We start from the raw sequence: 18,551 nt of genomic DNA, 5'->3' as shown, positions 1-18,551 counted from the left end.
AGACATACAACGGACAGGAGTAAATTAAATTAATAATTATATAAAACTATTTACCTTGAGCTCGCTGCATTGCCTAAATGCATTTTTTACATTTTATTTTATGTTCACCAACATTCCCAGAAGTAAACTTGGGAAATGTAACAAAAGTGCCTTTTTAGGATTGTCATGTTACTTTTCGCAAAGGCTCTTAATCCACATGTACAGAGTTATTCACAGAGGATAATTCTGCAAAGGACAAATAGAAGCCTCCTTTGCAAAACCACTTTTTATCTATTGAGAATATATTTTCCCCATGGAAAAGGGTCTTCTGACTTCAGCATGGGGATAATCCATTCCCCTTCCCATCCAGGAACAGGATTTACGGATGTCCTTGGCTGGGTAAATCTACATCCGTTTCCAGAGTGGAAAGAGTGCGGGGAGCCATTCGGGAATGCTCACTTTCCACACTTTAACTGGGATTTGCTACTGTGGATTTCTCTACACTCATGGAAGAGGAATACACACTAGTAAATCTAGTTACGCCTACTGTGAATCCCTTTGTGAATTCCTGCTGGACAAAAATACCTTTGTGAATATGGCTCTGGAATTTTTTCAAGATCCGAAAAGATATATGCATACCAACTGTATTTAGCATATCTATCTAGAAAGACAAAAAACTGACATCTGATCTTCCTCACAACATTCGGACCAGAGTTTTCGGAAAGCCACAAACCACATACAACACTCAGCAAGATTGGAACAGCTTAGTCACAAATTGGAGCAATCATATTCTACCCTATTATTCTCTGGCAAAGTCTTGTGGACCTCCACTGTGCCTTGGCTATTATTAGTATCACTCATTTAAGATAAGCAGGTTCAACATTTCTGAACAAGAAGAACTTACAAACATTGTAAGATGTTTTTCAAATGGGAAATCACAAACAGTTAATTGTATAATTTATTGGCCTTTGAAGAAGAAGATATCCACCAAAGAATGTTCCACTTGTCGATCATCTCAACAATGCTGGATGGAAGGAGAAAGTTATGTTATGGATCATGCGTGAGTTGATAAAACCTGTGTTTTGAGGTAGTCATGTGAACAGAGTCTTGTTTTAGAAAAAGGCTGAGTGGATAAATAAACTAAGCATATTCATGTATTCTGTATTGTCCAATTTATAAAAATCATTACAATTATGGAAACGGCAGAGGTTAGGAGAACATGGCGGCCGGCTAGGTGCGGGTCGCAGGTCTCTGTGACGGCGGAGGCGGTGGAGCGTGAGATTAGCAGCCTGCGCGGGGCGTGAAAGCTTGCAAAAGTGATCGGATATCACTCCCTACCTGATTCCGTGAATTTTGCGAGGGGAGCGGTCCGGCTGGTAGTCTTTGGCAGTCTTTGTCAGTGTATGGCGGCGCGGGGCTCGGAGAGCTTGCTGGGTGAGGAGGCGGAGTCAGGACCAAGAACTTAGCTCTGCTGGAGCAGAGCAGCTGCGGAGGTCGGGAGAGGCCGGCGCGCAGCTTCTAGGATTCTGTTCCAGGGTGGGGGGTTCTCAGGTAGAGGCAAGGAGTTAAGGCCCCCCAGAGAAGGAGGAGGAAAGCACCTTCCAGTCCTTCAACTTGGTGGCAGCATGGGAGGTAAGGGAGTGAAGGGAGGCGCTGACGGTTCGATTATTGGATACACCTTGAGGAGTGCTGGGAGGGGGGCGGGGGGAAAGAAGGTTTTACTTAAGGACGCAGGTACATCTAGCAGCAGGTTTGAAACTAGTATAGGAGTTATGCCTAAAAGCACGGTTAAAAAGTGTATTAAGCAGGGCGGTAGATTAAACAAGTCTGGTAAGGTGGGTATACTAGAGAGGAAGGTGAATATTACCCCTTCCCTCACCTCATTTTTTAAAACTCTGCCTAAAACCCTGATTCTGTGGAGAGAATCACCACCTGTCCAAATAGCTCCAATAGTCTCTGTGGAGACACCTAAGCTGAATCAAACAGGTCAGATAGCAGCGTGTTTGTAGGGGGAGCTAGAGGTATCTCGGTGGGCCTCTGTCGATACTAGATTGGCGAGCTTTTCAAAACACCTGAGTCCCAACCGGTACCAGGTCTTGGCTATGGATTTGGAGGGGGAAGACCAAGTCACAACGCAACTGGTGTTGGCGGGGAGTACAGGGGGGGCTATAGAGCACACCATCTCGTCTTTGGATGAAACCCCCCACCTTCTGGAGGGCTTGGTGGGACTGCGAGTTTGTCTACTGGCCCAGGCCTCTTTAGGGGAGGAAGTGGATAAGTCCAACTCAGAAAGTGGCGGGAATGAGAAAGGGATGGAGGGTTCTCTAGAGTAAGCATGGGCGTAAAATCCATTCCGTTCGCTGAAATTTTGGATTTTCAGCAATTTCGCGGTCCGCGAATCTCGCGAAATTGCATAAAAATCCGCCAAATCGCGTGCGGGACAGATTTTCAAAAACTGAAGTCCATGAAGCACTTACAGGGTTACAGCAGGTGCCCAAGTTGAAGCTAATTTCTTTGTAACCATTTACAAAATGGTTACAAAGATATTAACTTCAACTTGGGCACCTGCTGTAACCCTGTAAGTGCTTTCTGAGCGGCGCCTCCAGAGTTGTTGCCTACTTGCAACTATTCTCTGACCCTGCTCTGACCCTAAAAGCAGGGTCAGAGAATAGTTACAAGTATGGCACAATGCTCCAGGCTGTCACAAAAATTAAACCACAACAGGAAGCACTTACAGATAAGGAAGCAGGTGCCCGACTTGAAGCGCAAATTCAGTAACACATTAACCAGCCCCCGGTTGAGGCTGGGCAGGTGTGCTTTCTCCCCATAATCTACAGTGGTGAACCAGAGGGTGCTGTGATGAAACAGAAGGTGCAGTTGTGAACCAGAGGGTGCTGTGATGAACCAGAGGGTGGCCGTGGTGAACCAGAGGGTGGCAGTGGTGAACCAGAGGGTGCTGTGATGAACCAGAGGGTGGCAGTGATGAACCAGAGGGTGGCAGTGATGAACCAGAGGGTGGCAGACGTGAACCAGAGGGTGGCAGTGGTGAACCAGATGGTGGCAGTGGTGAACCAGAGGGTGGCAGTGATGAACCAGAGAGTGACAGTGATGATCCAGAAGGTGGCAGTGGTGAACCAGAGGGTGGCAGTGATGAACCAGAGGGTGGCAGTGGTGAACCAGTGGTTGCTGTGATGAACCAGAGGGTGACAGTGTTGAACCAGAGGGTGGCAGTGGTGAACCAGAGGGTGCTGTGATGAACCAGAGGGTGGCAGTGATGAACCAGAGGGTGACAGTGGTGAACCAGAGGGTGGCAGTGGTGAACCAGAGGGTGGCAGTGATGAACCAGAGGGTGGTAGTGATTAACCAGAGGGTGGCGCTGCTAAACTGCCCGGGAGCCCTGCGGGTGTGAGCCCCCATGCTGCTGAGCTGCCCAGGGGTTGTGAGCCCCCGTGCTGCTGAACTGCCCCGGAGCCCTCTCAGTGTGAAAATCATTTGTGCTTAATTGCCTGGGAGCCCTCTGAGTGTGAGCACACATTGTGCTAAGTGCCCCCCTGCCCCAGTACATATATACCCGTAACGTACAGCACCATTATGCTCTTGCACCATGAAGTCTGGTGCCTGGAGGCTCCTGATCCATGTAGGTGGTACCACCGTCTGGTGCAGTCAAAATGTAAAGTCATAACTTGCTACACAGCACCAATAAACACGTGTCCCCCCTGGCACTGGTATGCGCATGTACCAGGCGTGGAGCACCCGCATGCCACTGCACCCTACTGCCCAGCGCCAGCACATGCCTGTACGGGGCAGTTTATTATGAGATGGGACATTGTCTAGCAACAGTAGCTGCATGCGCCTGAACCCACTGAGCAGGATCGGAATGGCTTTGTACCAATACGCGCAGCAGAGCTATCTTGGACATCTGAAGGATTCTGGGGTCCAGTGCCAAACGTATTTTTGCATCCATGAGTTTCCCGAGCGCCATCCCCGTGTAGCTCCTATGACTAGGAGGCTGCTTTCTCCTCATCTGCTGCTCTGCTCAGTCTTTGACCCTTTATAAACAAGATGCATGTGAACTCGCATAGAGGCCCCGCCTGTTTGGCCCCGTCCACCACACACTAGCGGTATGAAACGTCTTCCCGCCCGTCCCCATTATAATGGCCAGCTCACTCAAGGGACCTCGGCGCCATTTGGCGCGCTGGCAAAGTTACGGGCACACGTGGTCACATATTTGTGCAAATTGCACAAAAATCTGCGAGTTCGCGGGAAAATTCGCGAACTCGCAGATTTTTTTGCCATTTCGCACGAAATTTCGCCCATACTTACTCTAGAGCAGGATGATTCCGACCTTCCAGTTATTGCCCTTTTCAAAGAAGCTAAATATAGAGATGCACAAGGGTTTTGAAGTCTCTAACTTAAATCAGGAAGGGATTAGAGCCGTGTGTAGTCTATTAGAGACTACATTTGATGAGTTGAGCTCCCGTACAGTAGCGTTGGAGGCAGAGGTCAAGGATATTCGGGAGAAAGTGTTGGATAACAGAAAGGAGTTGGAGATTATCAGGTATAAGGAACGGGAGCATGAGGAAAGGCTGGAAAGATTGGAGAACAAGCAGCGGAGAAACAATTGAAGCTGCCCGAGGGTAAGGAAGGAGCAGATATCAAGAAATTTGTGGTGCAGTTATTGAAAACTGAGCTGCAGTTCGAAGAGAGTGAGGATAAGATCCTGATGGATATTCAGAGGATACACCGCGATCCCTTCAGGTTGAACCCTAACTGCTCAAAACATAGAAAAATTCTGATACAATTTTTGACTTATAATTTGAAGGAGAAGATCTTGGCTGCTGCCCTCAAAAAGAATGCTATTTTAGTAGATGGTGTGAAAGTGGAGGTGAGATCGGACCTGTCTTCTGTAACCACTAATAGGCAGTGGGAAATAGGCAAGAGGATTGAGCCTTTGAGGACTTTGGGAGCAACTGTACAATTGAAATTCCCAGCTTTTTTAAAGGTTATGTGGAAGAATAAGATGCATTCTTTTCGGTTTGTGGAAGATGTAGACAGATTTTTGGAGCAGTGTCAGATGGAGAGTGAGTAATAGAGTTGGTAAATGTTGACTTAAATCGGCTGAAGGTAGGAGGACTTTTTAGTTCTTTCTTTTTGCATTGGACGACACCGCTTACCGTCTGTTGCAGGCACCCATAAGGCCTGGTAGGGCCATAGGTAATTTGGTTGGGTTTTCCAGGGTGGGGAGAGGGGGGGGGGAGGGGAGAGAAGGGAAGGGCTTGGGGGGGTTGGGGGGAGCTAAGGGTAAGGGTAAGAGTAAGGGGGAAAATGTGAAAAAGTCCTCAGGAACTTTCTTTCCGCTAGCTTGTCTAGGGTAGGCTACTGGCTCTGCTATGAGTGGTGGTAGTTTAAAGGAGTTGACATTGCTATCATGGAATGTAAATGGTTTATGTGTGAGACCCAGGAGGGATTTAATTTTGAAATATTTAAGGGACTCTGCTGCTCAAATTATAATTTTGCAGGAGACTCATCTAACAGGACCTGAAAGTAAAGAACTTTATTTAACCCAACGCTGGGTGGCTCATGCATTTTTTACTTCTCAATCGACGGTAACAAAAGGAGTTGCGGTCTAAATCAGACAAGGGGTAAATTGCTCAGTTGTGGTTAATGCTGCGGATGTTAGAGGTAGGTGGCTGATTGTGAATTTGAGGATAACAGGCCAGTTGTACTCTATTACTGGATACTATGATCCGAATCAGGATGATGTCACGCCTTTAGATGAGCTGGCCAGGAAAGTTTTAAGTTTCTCAGGAAAAATAACGATGGCAGGTGATTTCAATACAGTCCTTGATCATAAGTTAGACCAGTCAGAAAAGAGTAGGGCTTTGGTGAATACCAAAATGTCAAATAGAGTGAAGATGATGATGCTTCAGTTAGGACTGTGCGATATTTGGAGATTGAGGTCTGGTCAGTCACCGGGTTATGCCTTTTATAATAAGAAGTACAGTCATAGATCGTGGATAGATTATTTTCTTATTGATTCTAGTTTGACTGATGGGGTGGGCCAGGTAGTTCATGTAGGGGTTCATCTTTCAGATCATTCAGCTATTACCCTGTCATTAAAAATTGAGAACGGTTTAGAGGGTTCAACTTGGAGGAAAAAAATGAATGACATTTTTTTTTAAATAATAAAAAATTACAACTATGGAAAGTAAAAACAATAGGTTTCATAAAACAGAATCATTAAATACGTTCATTACAAATATTGTGGTAGAAATAGTGTACCATAAAAAACCATTAAAATTGCATACAATATCAAAAAACAATATTTTATTCATAGCCTAATGCAAACATTTCATATCGTTACTGATCACCATGTCTCTACATATTGATAAAACCATCATACGGTCAATCTTAGCAGCCTCTCTCAGCCCAATAGTTAAATATCTTTGTGCAGTCCCATGTGACGAGCTATACATAGAATTGCCCCATATTGTGTCCAATTATAAACATTTGTAACTTAATTTATAAGGTCATTTGTGTTTCTTAAGAACTTTTATGCCTCATGTCTTACATTATCAACAGTATTAGATGTAATGACATTTTTGCTAGTTTCAATATCTGTATAGAAAAGTCTTTTTATTTCTCTAACATGACCAAGGGTTCAACCTGAGTCTGTTTTTTTTCAGCTAAGAGGATACTTTTAACAAAAATGAACTGTTGGATTAGTAATATGCCCTTGAATGCACAATATAATCGCTTGGTAGTGCGTACTCACTTCTAATAACTTAAATATTGGTTTTAGCCTGTCTTGACGCAGTCTGGGGCAAATACGTAGGATTTGCAATAATGTTAAATTGATACAACCACACAATCTACAATTTTGTGATTGACAATTTGTTACCCATCTTGTGGTCCCAACCTCTGTTGGATAGTGCCCAAATCTTAACTTAAGAAGTCTATCCCTTAACTCTGGTTTTAAATAAGCGGTTAAATAAGATTTGAGTTTGTTTTAATTATACAAGTTAACAACTAACCATGCATGTTTTTTTTTTGCTGTTGTCTCCTGATCCAATAAAAATTATGCAAAATTAGTTGATTGAAATAAAATCTGTTTTGGAGGGGCGTGGCTAGGCGTTCCAACATGGTGAATGTCCCATAAAGGAGCTCCTGGTAGCCCTAATTAAATCCGTCACTTATCCTGCCTTATGGGCTTACCATTCTATATCTTCAACCTTTGCAGCCGTCCTGTGAGCCCCCCTGCCTTGGTGACTTTGGTGGCATTTGCTGTTGTACCCATTGCTGAGACTTAGCCGGGCCTGGCGATCTCCGGGGTTCCTGCTGGGTAGCGTGAAACATCTCCCTGATCCGAGGACTTCGGCTTGAGGGAGGCACTGTGGCTAACACAATACATCTACATGTGGCGGGAGCAGCGGGGTCAGCAGCTATATCAGGCTGCGGGTTGCTTGAAATATTGGCATTTGGCCCTGCATCTGCAGATGGTGAGAGCGACTGGATTGGGGGCCGGTGTTCATGGCCGCCCTTGCCGCTGTATGGAGCCTGTTGCATTCTGCTCAATACTGTATGCTGTCCTTGCCCCTGCTGGGACAAGCTGTGGGTTGTGCTGTGCAGCCCAGCAGGGCAAGAGGTGCCGCCTGCCTGGTGACGCGGCCGGGCATGACCCGCACCTTCCTTTGCACTATGGGAGGCCGGAGTGGCTGCCCCCGCCTCTTCATCAGCGGCTATACTGGGCTGCAAGATACTTTGTTTATTGGTGTGAGCGGCCTGCAGCAGACCCCGGGGGTGTCCTTATGTCAGGGTCCACATGGGCGCCCCCCCCTGCTGAATCCGGCACAGGAGTGTGGCTGATACTATTTGACAATAGCATGATGCCTATTAGCCCTGGTGGTGCCTTGTTGGACTGAATTGTGGCTATCTCCAGCACTATATATGAGTGAGTGGCCTCCGAGCCAACTGGGAGTGATGTCCGTGCATCCATTTACCCTTCTCCCTGCCATGACGGTAAAGCAAAGCACTATTGATAAATATGCTGGCGCCGTGCCTCAGGTACCAAACCCTGAGCCTGGTGAATCTGCATTGCCCATGTATGACAATGCAGTTATACTGGTGGCCATAACACAGTCCAGGGACACGCTCAAAGCCAAGATTGGAGCGGTCCGCTCGGATGTAATGTTGCTCAGGCAAGATCTCGGCAACGCAGTATAACGCATAACCGAAGCGCAAGTCAGGGTCTCTACGGTTGAGGATGCAAAGGGTTTGGCAATACGCGCGGAGGACGCAGACTGATGCGTGTGCAGAAATAACTTCCGCTTGGTGGGGTTTTGCGAGGGCTGTGAGAGCAAGGACATGGAAGGTTTCCTTGCTAAGGGAATGACCGAATGGCTTCCCGCGGTAGTCCTATCCCCATGCTTTGTAGTTGAACGTGTTTATCAGACCCTGCTACAGAAGCCACCACCAGGTGTCCATCTTAGGCCCATCATTGCCAGACTATTAAATTACAGAGACAGAGATGCCATTGTGCAACAGGCCAGGCTTTAAAAATCCAGTCTCCTTGCTGTTCCCAGCTAGGCTGCGGGTAATCTATAAATCGCGGATGCTTTTTTTGATTCTCCGGAAGAGGTTTTCACCTGGACAGATGAAGCCATCAAGCTTAAGCCGCACACCCCACCTAGATTGTACTCAGAATAATTTTCGGGGAGCCCGACCTTGGGCTGTCCCATAAAAATGACAAACAGCGTTGCCGATCAAGATCCAAGAGATGCTCTAAGATCTGAAGTAAGTCCAGCATTCGAGGAGTGGAGGACTCAACATGAGGGACAGAATACTAACTTATCTGACTTGTTCCTAATACTTTGCTCATATGCCGAAGGCATCTACATCAATGGCTACTTTTATTAACATTTTTCCTTGACACTGCAGATATCTGTATGTACAAGGGTAGCGCCAATGGGATCCCTTGGCAGATGGTAGTTCCTGACCCCGTTGGGTCTGTGACAGAAGCTTTATTGTTACTGAGGTATTGGGGATGGAGGGTGAGGGGGTTAGGATCTGGGCAGATTCTTGTTTATGTTTTTGAGTGTCATTTCTCTGCACTCTTATTTCAATATGCCAATCCAAATAAATGTCATAAAAGCCACCTCTGCACTATGTCCCATCCACCCACATCACCATTACATACATCTCTAGAAATGTCCACACAACACGATAGGCTGCTTCATGTCGTCAGCTGGAACGTCCGTGACATGCTGGATAAGGTCAAGCGGGGGGCAGTGCTGCGCCAGGCTAGGCGATATGAAGCAGACGTCCTTCTACAGGAGACACTCCTATTAGGCAATAAAACACCATGCCTGGCACGATTTGGGTATGTTCAGACCTTCCATTCCGGATTTACCAGAGGCTCATGAGGCATAGCTGTTCTGATTCATTGCAGGATCCCATTCCTCCATGATAAATTATGGGCTGACCCCGAGGGCAGATATATCATAATCACAGGCACTTGATACAGTGAACCGCTTATCCTAGGATGTGTCTATGCCCCTACTCCATTAACATAGAACCTTGCAGATCATTTATTGATGCTGTGGGCAGAGGCCCCCTTGGGTTTGACATTGGTGGGCGGTGACTGGAATGACACTATTTGCCCCCATTCTGATAGATGGCACAGCCAGAGTCATCCAATGGAGGCACACAAGTCTAAGCTGCAGCTTCTTGTGTGGGATATGGACTGGGTCGACACATGGAGGAGGCTCTGCCTCACTGACCACACCTATACATATTTTTCTAGTACACACAGATTTTTCTCTCGCATCGACTATGTCTACATATCTGCAATACACGCACATAGTCTAGTGGTGAATAGATCTTACCCAGGGGCCTCTCTGATCATTCCCCTGTATAGCTGGATGTATGACTGAGCTCTAGACATCCCCACTTCTGCTTGCAATTATCATCATGGCACCTGCAGGATGCACAGTGCAGTACATGCTGCAATCACAGAATATTACTCCCACAACACAGGAACAGTTAATTCATCAGAGACCCTGTGTAAGGCCATGAAGCCTACACTTAGGGGGTCGACATTGCTGATTGCATTGCTCAGCATTGGCAGCGCCACTAGAAGTTGGTGCAGACGGAAGCCCAGATAATAGAATTAGACTCTAGGAGCAGAGGGGAAGATGAGAGGGAGGCGCGCAGACAATAGCTTCATGCGCAGCAGGTATACACCAGTGAGCTGATGGATGAGGAGAGGGTCACCTGGATGGCTACCCACAGTAGAATTTGCTAGAGGGGCGACAAGTCTAGTGCATTGCTGCATCTTCTCTGTTGGCGGGCGCTCTGCCCCCTAACTCTCCCAGCTGTTAGTGGTCACACCGGGGAGATACACACAGACCCGCTGCATATTGCAGCAAGCTTTGCAGATTTTTCAGAGATTTATAGGCCCCCAGAGAGGTTATTCATAGATGACATGCCTCCATGGGCCCTTACAGATTCGGTGAGTAAGATGTCCCAATAACGATCGAGGAACTTCAGAGGACACTTTCCGAGATGCGTCCTGGTAAAGCACCTGGCCTCCCGGGGGCGAGGCTAGCAGCCATCAGGAATTGGCGCACTCTGAGGCGGCTCTGCTGCCCTCGCCATCTTTTCTGACATAATCCAGCACCAAACCAGTAGACACCCCTTTGTTTCTGAGGGTACGGATTCCGGAGAAGCCCAGGCCATTGAGAGCGAGCAGCCCGCTGTGAGGATAGCACCAGAACGGTGCATCAGTCTGCGTCATTGGGGCTCCTGCAAGAAAATCATGGTGGCCCTTCCCCATACCTCCAGCCACTGAGGTGAGCACGCGGGGTTGCGGCGGGAGTGGGAGCAGTTGGGAGACCCTGGACTGCCTGAGAGCCGATCCTGCAGCTTGCAGGTGGACATTGCAGAGCTCGGAGAAGGTGGACCCTGTGATTCAGCGGTGGGGGTGGCACTATGGCACTGAAGGTAATCGAGGCCCCAGCTTAGCGGCCAAGAAGATTGTGGCTCCGGAGTTGGGAACCCCCTTTGACGGTCGTCCTCATCCAGTTAGAGGCGCCACCAACTCGGAAGACTGCGTGACTGTGAGAATGCGCTGCCACACAGCCCAGGGGGTCGGCGGCGCTGGTGAAGTTGGGGGAGCAGCAGGGGGCCCGAGACGGGGACATCGACGTGCCGGGTAAAGGCCCCACCTTCACCATTAACGGCCTAGTGCAGATGCAGGAAGGATTGTGCTCCTAAGGGGCAGCGAAGAGCACAAGGCTGGTCGCCCCCGATCTAGGGGGGCCCACAGAGGCTGGAAATCATGGGAACTCGGGCCCAACGACCCGCATTGCCTCACTACTAATCCTGCCACCAACAATTGTGCGAGCCCAGGAAGGATTGTAAGGGCTTTGTGGTGGGGTCACGGAATCCCCCGTCACCTTTCAACTACCACTGGGAGAACCAGGGCTGCACCTTGCTGATACTCACCCACCTGAGGACGGTCCCACTCGCCCTACCAGAAAACTCGACAGGCCAGCAGAGGAGGACGATGCTACCACCAAGGGGGAACAAAAGATCCTTAGTCACAGACTCCTTAATCAGATCTCACCCTCCGTGACATCATGGAGGCCATAGCTGGGGTGGGGACCTCGCTAGAGACTCCCATTGACTCCATTAACATTGATGTTTTCCTCAAATGGGACGATTTGCGGAAAATGGACACTAGAGTGAAAGACATGGAGAAAGCTACTGTGACATTTACGTCTGACATGGCTCTCCTTAAGCAACAAGTGGCCCAACTCTATGATCAACAGGTGAAAATGGAAGGACTCCTCAATGACTATGAAGGGAGAGCTTGCAGGAACAACATATGCATCCTGGGAGTCCTGGAGCGGGCGGAAAGGCCGGCTGCAGCCCTCTTCTTTGAGGACCTGCTGCTGACCAAGCTCCAGCCGAAGCACCTGTCCTGTTACTTTTCTATTAAATTTGCCCATCGGGTCCCTGGGGGTAGGCCAAAACCGGGAGCCCCTCTGAGACCCATTATAGCACGAGTGTTCAACTTTCGCAACCTTGATGTTATCTTTCAAACGGCATGCGCCCGCCCACCATTGGGTTGAATCCGAACGCAAAACTTAGTTCTTCTCATCTCTAGAAGGGACTCTGGAATGGCTGGAGCGTTGGTGAAGGCTTGGGAGTGCAAACAGCGGTAGAAATGAGAGACTCAGAGGCAACAGACTAAACAATTGGGACACACCTCGAGACGACCCAACTCAGGAAGAGCAGATCACATCCTTGAAGGGCTGACAAGGTGGGGCAGAGTGAACTCTAAACATCGTAGCCTGGGAGACTCCTGAGGCCCCTGGGTACAGGTTAGGACACGTGACAAGGTACTGGGGTATTCGTCATGGACTCGTCGCTAGCGAGGTATGATCTGCAAATGTTAACCCAAGCAGGACTGTAGGTAATATGCTGTTCATATGGTTAAAGCTTAAGATGAGACTGCATGGATCAAAATGACTTGGTTTGTAATATTTTTCCATCCTTAATTCACGGCGAGGGTGGGAGGATTGTACACCAAGCACCTCGCATATGGGGGGTGGGCAACCGCCTCTCTGCTTGTTGGGGGGTGGGTAGTTTGAAATCCACTGGCAGGGGGGCAGGGAGGGGGATAGAGGTTTTTTTTTTAGGTTGGTGTTAATGTTAAATGTCATGCTGCACAGTGTTGTACACTAGATTTGAGAAACTGTGTCCTTCCTAAATTGACGCGGTATAGACAGCTGAAGTTCACGCAGTGCTCCGCACCATATGGTCAGTCCAGTTTAAGGTAGACAGATGCCTAAACATTGAAGGAATCATTTACCCTTGTTGTGGTCTCAGTGTGTTCTCTGATGATTCAGCATGGGTAGTACCATGATCACAAAATTGCCCACCTTGACAAGGAATGTAAACAGATTGGGAGACAAAATAAAGCAGGGAGTGGTATCGCAATACCTTAAGATACAGGCGCCAGACTTTTATTGCTACATGAAACTTACATTGTGGGTAACAATTGCAGGGCTCTCAGCAGGTGGAGGTATAAACTATTGGTTCGTGCAGGGTTCACATCTGGTTCCAGGGGGACTGGTATTCTAGTGCGAAAGGGCCTGGCTCTCATACCCACCCGTATGTGGTCAGATCCGCAGGGAAGATATGCGTCTATGGGGTCCACCCGGGAAGAGAAGCCCATAAATGTGGTATCAGTGTATCTCCCACCAGTGCTGGGAAAGCAAGCACTCAGCGACTTAGGCAAGATCCTTATCGACCTCCCAGATGGTACCCTGATACTGGGTGGTGACTTTAACTTGACCATGGACGAAGAACTGGATAGGTTTCCCCGATGACCCCCCGCCCGTCACAGCATTCAAATTATGGAATTGGCTCAAGCCATGGGACTGACAGACATATGGCGCTCACTGCAACCACACATGTCGTATTACACCCACTACTCTAATGCACATAATAGTATGTCGCATTTAGATTACTTCCTTACGCACCTTGCAGACATTGGCCATTTCTAAAATCCTCATGGGCTCCCATGGGGGATCTCGGAACACTCCCCAGTATGGGTAAAGCTCACCTTTTACCAATAAAAGCAGTGTAGCTCCATAGTTATTAATCCATGGCTTTTAACGATCCCTGACATAAAGGAGGAGCTTACCGAGCAGACAGACTGTTATTTTTTGGAAAATATGGGATCAGTAGACTCAGCGCAGACTATTTGGGAAACTTACAAAGTGGTGTTAAAAGGGCACGCAGTGGAATTAAAAATAGGTTATATCCGCCGTCATAATGAGCAAATATTACAAGCATAAAATGAACTTCAACAGTTGGAGACGCAAAATAACTCCTCACCCAGTGAGGCCACTGCACACCGCTTAACCATTAAACGACTTGAGTATAAAGTTCTGGTGCGAGAAAAAGCCCAGGCACGACTACTCTGTACACATCACAGGGTGTATGAAATGGGGGATGAAGCTGGGAAAATACTTGCCTGGCTAGAGAAAAGGGAGCAGGGAGAGAGGCGGGTTCCTGAACTATCCACCGGCTCGAATACATGGGTCTCCGGCCCTCAAGAAATAGCGAAAGCAATTGTCGATTATCTGGAGAGGCTGTATGCATTTTCCACTACCTATACGTCGGAGGACTCTCGTCAACTGTTGGTAGATATAACTCTGCCCTCATTGTCCAAGACAGACAGAGCTGATTTGGAAGCCGACATCACAGATGACGAAATTTGCAAAGCCATATTTAGCATCCAGTTAGGGAAGGCAATGGGGCCCAACGGGATTCCAATTGAGTTCCGTAAATCAATGGCCTTACAGATAGCTCCCCACCTGAAAGATATGTACACAGAAAGACTAGAGAAAGGAGTACTGCCCGCAGATCAAAGATTGGCTTCCATAGTGGTAATCTGTAAGCCGGGAAACCGGTGAATTGTGGTAGCTCGTATAGGCCAATCTCCTTGATAAACCCGGAGGCCAAAGTCCTGGCGAAACCTCTAGCGTCACGCCTCAATGCTGTCCTCCCCTCCTTGGTTCACGCAGACCAATCCGGCTTTGTGCCGGGACGAAACATGCCACTGAACATTCACCAGGTACATAGTGTTTGGGTACGTCAGCAATGTATGGAAGAGGACGCAGTAATTATATCATTTGATGCCTCCAAGGCATTCAATTCCATGGAGAGGCCTTATCTCTTCGAAGTGCTTGCCGCTTGGGGTTTGGTTCACAGTTTATCAATTGGGTTAGGCTGCTTTACACTGAGCTGCGTGGTCAAGTGAGGGTGAATAATTAGACGTCGTGGACGTTTAAGCTGCACAGAGGGACCAGACAGGGTTACCCCTGTCCCCCCTACTTTTCGCCCTCGTGTTGGAACCCTTGGCGTCATGGGTGAAATGGGATGTGGCTCTTAGAAGCCTAAAATAGGAGGCGGACACTGAGGACAGAATATCACTGTATGTAGACGATATTCTGATCTATTTAGCATCCCCCTATACCTCTATAAATAGGTTACTGAACATAGTTACAAACTATGGCAAATACTCAGGATATGCCATTAATTGAGCAAAATCAGTGCTTTTCGTCTTCCATGGCCCCACGCGAAGGTCTGAAAACTAATGGAGGAGAATTGTGTATTTCACCAACGGTAGAAATGGAAATGTAAAAAAGTGGGTCACAGAACTGTAATGTTGGATTGAAACACTGTGCACGAAATTGTTAATTTCTTATTTTATGTAAAGGAACGTATATTACTGCTATTCTGCATGTGACAAATTTAAAGTTAATAAAACTGTTTAAAAAAAAAAAATACTAATCCCTATTGAAAACCCAGTATTTAGCGGCACTTAATGCCGCTTTTGACGCGTATCACCTTCCACGAGAATGGCACCATGAGAAAATCGTGGTGTTTTTGAAGCCGGGCAGACCTCGTGAACACCATGCTTTTTATCCCCCGATATCACTCCTTAATATGGAAGCTAAACTAAAGTCATAGCCAACTGCATTGTGCCATACATCACAGAGCAAGTGCATCCCGTTCAAGCTGGGTTCATGCCGGGCCGTGCCAGGTGACATAATATCCGTCGCATGCATAATGCGATAGCGACAGCGGACTGCCTGGAAGAGGCTTCGTCACTTCTAGTGGCCAATATCGATAGGGCCTTCAACTCCCTTAGTTGGACCTATCTCTTTACACTCCTGCATCATCTAAATTTTGGTCCCTGCCTTCTTCAGTATATTCGGCTCCTGTGTACTGATTTTACCATGTCGGTTCGCATTGCCAACTGCACGTAACAGGCTTTCCCTATTGGACGGGGCACGAGCCAGGGCTGTGCCCTTTCTCCCTATCTATTCACTCTGGCTATGGAGTCGCTTGCAGCCTGGGTGCGCATGGATTGGCCGGGGCTTTGAATGGTCCTGGGAGGTCTCCAACTGCATAGCTTTGTATGCAGACAATGTTTTGTTCTTCCTTACACAAACAGACCGGTCGGGACCGAGACTGTTTCGGATGATGCAGATTTTTGGCAAGACATCGGGACTCTATAGGAAAGCATGGAAATCATATCTATAGCACCTGCGGGGCAGGTCGCCACATGGGCGAATGGTCAGGCGAGATGAAAGTTGTCCAGGATGTGTTTAAATATATTGGGGTACATCTGTCGTCCTCCCAGTCGGTGTCTAGGGAGAAGAACCTGGCCCGCTATGGGCTCAAGTTAAGACACAGAATCGCTATTGGTTGCATTTACCGCTCTCTATGCTGGGCAGGTCCTCCTTCTTCAATATGGCCTCCCTCCCCCGCCTAGTAAAGCAACTTCAAAATCACCCAATATCACCCTCTAGTAGTGGGTGAAAAGGCTGTATAGTGATGGGAGAATAAGGCTGTCATTGTATAGGTAGGGCTAGGAATGGCATGCATTGTATTGTTTATTAGATGTATGACACTCTTGTTTATGGTTGGCAGAATGCGTTTGATTGTATTATATTTTCAACTGTTATATTGCAATTCAAAAGTTGACATCACTATTGCTACTCTGTACACTGTGCTGCTGGTTAACCTGACTTGGCCAGGTATGGTACAGCTGTTGACAATAACATTTTGTTGGGAAAAAAAGATCTGTTTTAAAACAGTCTTATTTCTTTCCAAATTTTCAAAGAGTGGGAGCTTGAAGGTATTCAATCTCTCCGTTAAGTATAATCTCCATGCACTGGTATACACTTTCTTATTTATTTCTCGCCAGCACATACATGCAAGTGATTCAGGATCCGATAAATAGAATGTAAATATGCATTTTAGAAAAGCATGTGACTCACCAACATTTGGTTTAATAAACCAAACTCTGGCCAACGTTAGGACCCAGAAAATTGATTTCAAAACCTTTATTTGTAATTTGTCTAAAAGTTCACTGTCTTTGCCCTGGAACATTGTTGACCCATATGTAAGTTAAGGAATCATTTTCACCTTCATTACCTACTTTAAATACTTGTAAACTAAGCATATATGTTGCTGGACCTAATGAAATATGGAAGGATCTCAAGCAAACTCAATGTCAACGTGGTGAGTCCTTGTCTTTAAGCTGCTTCTAGGGCAATATCGTTGCTGTTTTAAGGTATCTGCTTATTTACTGCTTTGTTGTCTTTGATCCTACACAGTGCTCTGCTGCCTTTTAGCTAGGTTTGCCCTATAAATATTCCAGGTACATAGATACACAAATGCATACACATTTACATACACAAATTCAGCTTTCACAACTCAGAAGAAAATCTTTGAACATGACTACATGAATAATTGAAGTTGTTTTACACTTCCTCACAATGCATCCCTATATGTATTCCCTTGATGTGCCCCCTCTAGAAATTACATTTCTTCTGTTAGGCAATCACATGGTTTTCATCCACAGTATAATAGACTACACAACTTATTGCCACTTCTATTCAATTAGTATAAAAGGAATATATTAATAAACTTATTTAAGGTATGATTACTTGAAGTCGTTATAAACCCATAAATAATACAACATCAGAAAATCATTTCAGAGAATTAAAAGCAATATTCTAAAATCAACACTCAGAACTGTGCTAATGAACTCAGTTCTGGTAGGACCCCCTGTCCATGGCCATTTATCTACTATGAAAATCTGGTGTTAAAATTTGACACCTCTTTCATAACAATAGCGTGTGTCCTTCTGTACAGGCCCCCACATTCCATGCCATCCTTCCCTCTCGCACTGAGCGAGCAAATTGCTAACCTGGCTATGGACCATGCCAGGATTGTCCTGGTAGGGGATTTCAATTATTTGTTCAATGACCCCCTGGAAGGTCCCCACTCGAGTGAACTCACGGAGCTCCTTACGAACCTAAATTTTTCACAACGAGTGCCATCACCTACCCACTGTAACAGTCATATTCTAGACCAGATCTGGGCTAATGCCTCAATAGTTACAACGCCAATCATCACTCCTTGCCTATGGTCTGATCACTTTCTTCTCAAATTTAACCTTGATTATTCCCCTCCTAGGACAACTGCCACAACAGCAGGAGGACAAGCAAGGAAATGGAATTCCTTAGACAGGTCAGCTTTTCTTGAGACATTGGCCATCACCAACACTTCCTCTCACCCCGACATTAATGTTTCCGAAGCCAACCTCTCCCACTGGCTACAAGCAGCTAGTGACACCCATGCCCCGTACAAGACAGTCAATTTGGCCCGACGAGCAGATGCCCAAAAATGGGTCACCCCTGAACTAAAAGTAATGAAACTGGCTGTGCGCCAATTGGAGCGACAATGGCGTCGCAATTATGCCTTGAACCTAAAGAGCAAATTCACCACGGCTAGGAAAGAATACATGAAGTCCATTCTTTCCACCAAATCTGCTTATTTCTCTGCTCGCATACTCAATTCGACCAATAGATCTAAAGACATCTTCTCTATCTTTAACGAGTTAACAAATTTGGATAGTGTTCGTCCCAGTTTAAATCCGACTCAATCTTTCTGTGACTCACTTAATGTCTACTTCATTG

General features: G+C 46.8%; 1 protein-coding gene across 1 annotated transcript in view; it reads left to right on the top strand.

Moving 5' to 3' along the window:
- LOC147709751 (protein LEG1 homolog) overlaps positions 1 to 18,551 on the top strand; it is a 117,660-nt gene that overhangs the window by 18,039 nt on the left and 81,070 nt on the right. The window lies entirely within an intron of this gene.

Source organism: Lissotriton vulgaris, chromosome 6, assembly GCF_964263255.1.
Source record: "Lissotriton vulgaris chromosome 6, aLisVul1.2, whole genome shotgun sequence".
NCBI classification, from domain to species: domain Eukaryota; kingdom Metazoa; phylum Chordata; class Amphibia; order Caudata; family Salamandridae; genus Lissotriton; species Lissotriton vulgaris.
This window is presented reverse-complemented; position numbering and strand designations above follow the sequence as displayed.